Consider the following 9,226-nt stretch of genomic DNA (forward strand, 5'->3'; position numbering starts at 1 on the left):
GTGTTTATCTGTTCTTCAACCTTGATATTCTTTGTTACCTTGGACATTTAAATTCATATATTTTTCCTTCTGTAGCAACTCAGATAATGATTTGCTCTTTCACTCTCTAATACTTTGTAAGATTTAAAGAGAGTTTTTAAACAATATATATTGAGTTTATTAATGATGTGCAGTACAGAAGTCAGCATAAAGTGAGTAGCAAAACTACTCGTCCTATGAATACATTTTATTAGCCTTCAAATGTCCCCACTTGCACTGCTTCTCATAATCCTAAATCTTTAATTATAAATAACTTTAATTACAGTCCTTCTTTTGCATGGCGAAGGTAATGAAATATGGAACTTGTTGGCCAAACTTATATGAATTCATAACTCAACAATTGCTGTGAAATATGCAAATATTCAAACACGTCTCCAGTGTAACAAAAAAAAAATGTAACAGTGAGTCACAAAATAGGTTCACCTCAGTTCCACCTAAATAAACACTGCATAAAGCATTATTCAACATTAATTTACTTCTTCAATAACTCACTGCAGTGACAGAAAGTCCCAGGCAACAGTTTCGAAATAACATGAACTATCTTCAAGAGAGACCCAAACTGGATCTAGCAATCAGAAATCTTGACTTAGAAATCTAGAATGGACATAAAGAGAATATCTGTCCCAGACTCCTGCTTTCAAGTAGTTGATATCATCAAACTTTATTTTACGTACAGGTAACTGTGACCTAAAAATATATAATGCTTTGGCTAAGGTCTCATTCTTGTTTTGAAAATGAAATCATGGCAAGAATCTAGTGTTCATCTATTCAATTATTTATATAGCAAATAACTATGTAATGAATACTTATTACATGCCAGTCACTTTGTTAGTTGGTATGGATAAATGGCTTATGAGCCAAGCAGAAGATTGGGTCTTATACATTTTATTTTTAAAAAATTACATTTCTTCTACATATATTATTTAAAAGGAAGGTTTCTAATATTCTTCCTTTATCTATGCTTAATGAACTTATCAATTATTTAATCAATAGGTTACAACTCACTCTTATTAGTTCTCATTCTAATGCTCAAATTCTCACAGATCTGTCCAGTGGCAATGCATTATATTTGGATATTATGTCCTTTTGGCTTGTAATCATTATTGTTTAACAGCTTCCTTATTTTCTGGAATAGCAACTTGTTTCAGGATGATTCTGGATATTCCAGTTTCAACTCTGAAATTAGGCATTTCTCAAGGCAGCCCTTTGTTATTTTTAATGAGAATAGTTTCTAGGAACCCATATCTGGGTAATGGTAGTCATTGCTAGATGTCTCTCGATACAATGCACTAGGACTCAACGCCATATCTGTGGTATATCTCCTGAATGCGTAACATAAATCTAATCTTGAGTAGACCTCAGACAAGCCAAATTGAGAGGAAGTCTACAAAATAAATGGCTCACACTCTTTAAAAATACTAAGGTAATGAAAGAAAAATACATTCTGATGAAATCTACTATACTAAAGGCAACTAAAGAAATATGACAACACAATGGAACATGTGATCCTGAATTGGATCCTACCACAGAAAAATTATAGTACACAACAAACTATTTTAAGTGTAATTGTGATTAGTGCTACCATGGAAAAGTGGAAGATACATTGTTCTCATGAGACCAATATGGAAAAGAAGATAAAGGAAATGCAAGTTATTTACTATATGGAATTTCCTGATAGCTTGGTATGATATAATGAATATCAGTTTTGGATGAAGAGGACACAAGTTCAATTCCCAGCTTTATTCAAGTACTAGTTCCTCAACTATGAGTTAAGTCACTTACTTATACTGACTCTCATTTATTGTGAGACAATTATGTGAAAATGTTTTAAAAACTCCAAAGCATTTTATAAATAGTAATCATTGTTAAATATAGATTAGTGTAGTCTTCTTAATCTATTTCTTTGACTTTAGTCTGTTATCCTGGGTCCATAGTTCACAATGTTACAGTTTCATCTCCCTCACCCAAAGTTACTGGAAAATATTTTCTTCATGACTGCTACTCCATAAAGCATACATTTTTTCTGTATGCCATGACATAGACTGAAAGCAACCTGATGGCAAGGAGTGCTTCTTCATTGTCTTCATATCTTGCCAAAACAAAAAAACAAAATGCCTGGAGAAAAAAGGATAAATTCAGTAATGTTTGATGAGTGAACAAATGATTATGGGTAGCTGGTAAAAGCCAGTGGATCCGGTATCCAAATACCTCACTATACTATCTTAGGAAAGTCAACACACTGCTCTCATTTTTGCTTTTTTACTTGTAAAATCAAGAAAATAATATCTGCCTTAAATGGCCCTTGTGAGTCAATGAAAATAATGCCCTTGCATGTGTTTAACACATGTGATATGTCATGTGTATTAGTTTCCTAGGGTTCTTTTAACAAAGCACCACAAACTTGGGGTGGCTTAAAACAATATAATATTTTTTTCATAGTTCCACAGTCCAGAAGTCCAAAATGGAGGGGTTAACAGGGTTGGTTCCTTCTAGAGGCATTGAGAGAGAAACTGTTCCATTCTTGCCTCCTAACTCCTGGTGACTTCAACAATCTTTTATGTTCCTTGCCTTGCAGATGCATCACTTCAATCTCTATCTTCGTTTTTGCATAGCTTTCCTTTTGTGTCTGTGTGTGTCTGTCTCTCCTTTTCTGTCTCTTTATAAGGATACTTGTCATTTTGTGCAGAGAACTCAAAAAAGGGGGAAGGGGAAGAGAGGATTTTCTCCTTTCCCGAATGGAATTTGATGTTGCTTCTCTGCATTAGTGCTTTGCTAATGATGACAGTGTCTCAGCATTTTGATGGGGTTGATATGGTGCACAGCACCTCTGGTGGTACCCCATCCAAGGTAGTATAGATGATAATAGCTGATAGCCCACTCTGTGTAGTAGCAAAAGCTGGTGCAATTGGTAGAACTAGATGATAGCAGTTTGGGAATTTCTGCAAATATTGTCCACCAGGAATACTGGTAGTGATGCCCCTGTACAATTTTATGGGCCCAGGCAATATTAACAATAGCCCAACGGATTGCAGATAATAAAATCATAGAAGAAGATGGAAGAAATCAGACAGATGAAACATAACTTAGAGAGTCTTCAGAAATAAGTGAGACTATCTGGAGTATCAAAGGTCTAGCAATTTCTGATATATGTGAGTTAGGAAAATATAGCTATGTTTTTTTGTTTCAGGCCTGTGAGGTTGTAAAACTTAGAAGCTTCCCACAAGTTATTTAGGCATAACATTCCCTTTTAAGTTATTAAGATATCTAAATTTAATGGGTCTGGATAATTTAATTCAATAATTATTTATTGAATACATATGTCGTAGGCAGAATGTTCCCCCAAAGATGTCCATACACTAATCATTGGATTTTAAGAATAGATTACCTCAGTTTGCAGAAGAGACTTTGCAGATATAATTAGAAGTAGAGAGTTTAAAATGGGGAAATTATTCTGGATGGTCTGAGTGGGTTCAATTTAATCACACGAACCATTGAAAGCAGATATTTATTAGAAGTAGAGAGTTTAAAATAGGGAGATTATTCTGGATAGTCTGGATGGGCTGAATTTAATCACACAAACCGTTGAAAGCAGTGAAGTTATTTGGTGGGGAGCAAAGGAAGTGTGCAAGAGGGCAAGTTAGAATCAAATCATGAGAACGGCTTGGCTTGCCCTTTCTGGTTTGAAGATGGTGGGAGAAACACCATGAGAATGCAGGTGGCCTTATGGAGCTGTGACAGGCTCTCTGCTGACAGTCAACATATATAGAAGGACCTCAGCTATACAGTCACAAGGAAATGAATTCTGTTAAGAACTTACATGAGCTTGAAAGTAGATTCTCCTGTAGACCCTCCATAAATAAACCTGGCCCTATTGGTACCTTGATTTTGGTCTCGTGACACTTAAAAAACAAACAAACAAACAAACAAAACAGATAAGCCACGCTGTATCAGGATTCTGACCACAGAACTGGGAAAAGTCATATTGCTTCACCCACTAAGTTTATGAGAATTTGTTACCACAGCAACAGAAACCTAATTCTACAAATAATATAGAAACATTTTTCTAGGTGCTAGAGACATATAGAAATTAATAAAATGTGATGGAGCCATTTCCATTCTTTAGAGTTACAAATAAGTCAAGAAAAGGCAAGAAAGTAGAGGGATGTCTTTTGAATCAAAATATTAAGAGGGACTGCCTAGAAAAATTGAAATATGAGTTGAGCTAAGAAGAATTTTCAAGATAAAGTGAATTTTGCTAAAATGAATATTTATGTCAATTTATGAACAGCATCCTCTGTTCCTTCCATAAGATTGAGTGATCATTCCAATCTAGCTTTCTTTGAATGTCCATAGAGTCTGGTCAAATGTTAATTATCCCTACCTTTTCTGATGGATGGATAGATCAGTAGCTAGCAGGATAATACATGCGTAACCATTCAAGAATGGATTGTCGTAAGTATAATGCACATGAATTTATATGAAATACACTTGATTTCCCTTTTTTCTTTTCCTTAACCTTTTTGTAGATTGTAAAATTAATGTTTATGTAAAAAGTTAAATATACCAGGACTTCAAAGAAAATCAAAGTCACCTGAAGTCATATCAAGTGATAAATACATTATATATTAGAATGTATTTTTCTAGTCTTTATTCTAAACAATATATTACACAAATATAGTTATTTAACATCAAATTGGAATCACATAACATTAAATACTTTTGTAAAGTCTGTTTTCACAATACATTATTATATTATATAAAATATTACATGTCATTGTTAATGCTGGCGTAGCAGCAACACCCTATGTGTCACCAATTACTTGGAAAAGTAGATTGTTTTCTAAATTTTTACTATTTTAAGATATGCTGTAGTAAAAACTATTATAGAATACTCTTTCTATAAATAAATTATTACTTCTGTAGAGTAAGCATTCCATCTTCAATAAAATGTACTGCCTGAAATTGTCCCATAAACGGTATATCATGGAACCAGTGCCTAAAGGAGACACAAAGAATCAAACTGAAAAACAACAAAACAACCATAGTTTGAGATATGGAGTCCGGGTGTCAGAGTTATGAAAAGGGAGCTATAGTTCCTATAAATTAGTTTTGAGCAAAAACCTGGGAAGATATCCAACTGTAGAAGTACGAAAATTGCTTTAATTTTTTTAAAACAGGGCAGCTATTAAGTTGCTTTCAGCTAATGAGTCTTTTTAGTATTGTATTCTTATACCAAGGATCAGTCAGTAATTATTTTGATCAGGATTTTGAAATTTCCCTTGCACAACAAGTAAGAGATCTCTTTTGGCCTTAAAGCTAATGGATTGTATAGATTTCCAAACCCAATTCTCCTTGCTAAAGGAAAAGAAAAACAACAAAAAACTGACAGCAACAGAATGCCTTTTATGAGTGGGCCACTAGTCTGGCACTTTATAGATCTTATTTAATCCTCATCCCAAACCCTGTGAAATAGATAAATATTTACTCCATTTTGTAGATAAGGAAATTGAAAGTCTGTGTACTTAAACAATATTAATATACCCGAAGTAGCATTGTTAATAAATTGAAAAACCGTAATTCAAAAACCACATCTGCACAGTCTTAAAACTCAGATTTTCCTCAAATAATGCTGTTCCCACGAGATGAAGGAGTGGAATAAGGATGCAGTGAAGAAGAGAAGAGAAAAGTATAAAAAGAAAAGAACCGAGGGAGAGAGAGGAGAGAAGCAGGAGAAAGAGGAAGGAAGGGATGGAAAAAAAGAGTGACAATGTGATGTCGACATTTTTTCCTTATGCCATTAAGTGTATTAGCTTGAATGACATAAATAGAAAAATTGTACGATTTGCCTTAGACAACACCCGAAGAAGAAATAATCAGCTTTTGTTTTCAGTAGTTTTTCTTTAAAATATTTTTATAAAAGTATGAAACTATAATAGAATTAGTTTTCCTCATCTCTTAGAGGCTTTTATTATTTCCATCTTCGTGGTTGGAAGGAAAATCAATGGTATTGCTGAGAGAACTTCATGGCATTAAGGACCTAAACTCTAAAATCTTCATATTCCATTTGTTTTGAGGTATTTATGTATATCAAGCTATGAAGCTTGAGTTACTTTTGTTTTTGAGTTGGCTGATTATTTCAGCTAGTTCTCAGAAATCTATATATCCCATCTCTTCATAAGAGAACATTCTAAAACCTCCTGTCACTTGGAGGTAAGACATTGTATCCGGCTACTTCCTTCTGTGGACTGACTCTCTTGTTTCAAGGTCTGGAATAGCCCCTTCAAAGCCAAACTGTATTGTCCCTCTCCAGACTGCGTCCATGTCTTCTGTGTTAAATGCCTAGCTATACCTACATATATATGTAAAAACTGATAATGGAGATTAAACCTCAATGGATAGCTCAAAATAAAACAAAACAACAATTATCTATTAGAAAAAAGTGGATGATTCTAAAACTTTTATTGAATGCAATACTTACTCAATACATCTAAAATTTTTTGCCATAGAAGGAAAAGAAGTTGCTCACCATGGATCATTATTGGTGTTTTCTCTAAGTGAAAAGCATATCCAGAATAGTTGTTTTTTTTTCTAAAAGGGACTTTTAACAGAAATATAGTATGTGAGTCCTTAAATGCATAAAAACATTTATTCAATAATATTTTCAACCATATTTTCATATGATTTTTTTCACACTCCCTTTAATTTTACTTTACCATTATTTCATATCTAAACTCCAAATTATTAGTACTGTGGATAAGTTGATCCAACAGAATAAGTAAACAATCATCAGCCAAAGTTTTCACCTCTGCCTTTACAAAGACAATACAACTGAAAAGAAAGACCTATCACCAAGGAAACACCAAATCACTAAGGCTTCTATTTCCCAGAACAGACTTGTAAACCAGTACCCACCTTTCAGGTTCGGTTACCAAATACGCTATTGAAATTTACTCATGCAGTTTTCTCTTTCAGACACTAGCTGTGTCAATATGCATTCTTTTTATATCTCATTTTTCAGTTTCCTTCAAGAAAAAAATAAGATAACATAGAGTAAAGGAATGATGTCTTTTTGGGCTGTATATTTATAGAAACGCAGTTAAAAATGTTTTTATTAAGGTGCATATTACTGTATATTGTGTAATGCCAATTTTAATATAAGATTGCTTTTGCTGTATGTGGAATTGCCAAAATCACGCTATTTGTATTTTGTAGTTTGTGCATAGACAAGTGTTTCATTCTTGCCAGAGCAAGGAAACTGAGTAAAACCAAAACAACTGCTTTTACTTTACTTCTTGATACCTGCACATTCTAGCAACATTTTCTCCTTTTATCTTAGTAATAAGTAAAGAAGGATTGAAAGGCAAAGGAGTGAGGTTTTGTTTTCTTTTTCCCTTTCCTTCTATGTTACTATTTTCAGTGCAAGTGGTTGGCTAATACAGAAAAGTAACACGAATGAGAAAGGATATGACAAGGTTCTTTGGTCATTCATGTTTCTTAGAACACAACTGCCTTCTTTCTGCATACAAAGCAAGTTTTGGTTCAATTAGAAAGCATGTTAGTGCCACTAAATCAGTTGTAGGCATAGCACACTGGTCAGGCACACACTCTGAGTCTCTCTGCATCTCAAGTCTAACAGAATTCTGTGCCCATGGTACACTATTACTATGTGTCAGTGGAAAACGGGACATACATATTGTACACAATCCATTGTTCTATCTGGACATCACTTACAAAGCATAAGCTCAGAGTTCCTAGATGAAACTATCAAGACTTTCAAGATAATGACAGCAGAGCTGTAAATCAAGTATTTACCCCTTCTGAGCTTGAGGCCCTATGTGAATGCACAGTTTGCATGTTCATAAAGCCATTCTTGTAATTACCACTCATTGACTGCCTGCATATTCCCAGTGCTTTACATGCATTTTATTTTTCAATCATGACAAGATTGTTATCTTGATTTCACAGAGAATAAAATAAATTTTTGAGAGTAATTAATTATTTACAAATTAACATATTCAATTGAAGATTGAGTCAGAGATCAAACTACAACAAAATCTGGACTTGGATAATTTTAACTAGCCCTTTAATATTGCCAGAATGTGTAATCAAAATTGATGGAATTGTTTTTATCACATGGCTTATAGAAATAAGTATTACAAGTTTATGATTATACTACAGGCAGTCCTCACTTGCATGGTATTATGTTATCTGAAACTTACGCATGTTAGTGTAATGTAATCACTCTCCATTACCATGAAATGGTGCAGAGCAAGTACTACTTACGTAATTCATTATGTTTGTATAGTGGTTTACCATTTGCCATTTTTATTGTTGTTGTTCATTAGGTATTATTGACCGTGCTATGAGGGTTAATTCCAGCAGACCCAGAATTAGCCTGAGTTGTCTTGCTAAAGTATCTGCGTAATACTGACCCTTGGGCAAGGCATGAAATGTACTTAATATTGTTGCTTTGTAATCATGTGTCCCAGGACTTTTATACTAGTTCATTAGTATTGTTTGATCAATCAAGTAATACTAGAAATTTATACCTGGCTTCAGGGTGAATCCCAGAGTGTTCTGCCATTGGGGCTAGTACCATAGTAGGAATATGCTTACATGGCCTACAGAGTATTAGGTATTCCCTGGTTCCAAGGTGAGTTGTGCACAAATTGGTAGTACCTGATGTGAGAGAAAAAACACATCCACACAGCCCTTACACACAGCTGGGAGTCATGCCTTGCCTCTCAGGACCTCTTGTTGTAAGGCCTTTGGCTGTGATACATATCCTTGCTTTAATGCTATTTCTCTATTGCATTCATTTGTGAACTATAAATTCATATGCATTGTCATTTGGCATCCTAATCACCTTTAGCAAGCAATCCTGTCTACCACCATTAGTAAATTTACATATGATATTTTCCAGCAATTTTATGTGAAAAATATTTTGAATTTTGTTACTTTTAAAAATATATATAACCAATCCCATAATCAGGATATAGGTAAATTCTCTTACCCTGAGATATCTCTTGTGCCCCATTCCACTTGATCACTCCTGCCCTACACCATGCAACCAGGCTTAAAATGTTCATTACAGGGGGAGAGGTGGAGCAAGATGGCAGAATAGAAAGGTTCACTGATTATCCCTCCCCACAAGGACACCAACTTAACAACTACACAGAAAAAAACA

At 34.2% G+C, this 9,226-nt stretch overlaps 1 long non-coding RNA gene across 1 annotated transcript; it reads right to left on the reverse strand.

Moving 5' to 3' along the window:
• Positions 1-3,875: 3,875 nt before the first annotated feature.
• On the reverse strand, positions 3,876-7,037 carry LOC129532349 (uncharacterized). Its single transcript, XR_008678044.2, has 3 exons — positions 6,952-7,037; positions 6,566-6,637; positions 3,876-3,938 (listed from the first exon to the last, which is right to left on the reverse strand). It is a non-coding gene; the product is annotated as an uncharacterized lncRNA (long non-coding RNA).
• Positions 7,038-9,226: the final 2,189 nt, after the last annotated feature.

The sequence above is a fragment of the Gorilla gorilla genome, chromosome 2, assembly GCF_029281585.2.
Source record: "Gorilla gorilla gorilla isolate KB3781 chromosome 2, NHGRI_mGorGor1-v2.1_pri, whole genome shotgun sequence".
NCBI classification, from domain to species: domain Eukaryota; kingdom Metazoa; phylum Chordata; class Mammalia; order Primates; family Hominidae; genus Gorilla; species Gorilla gorilla.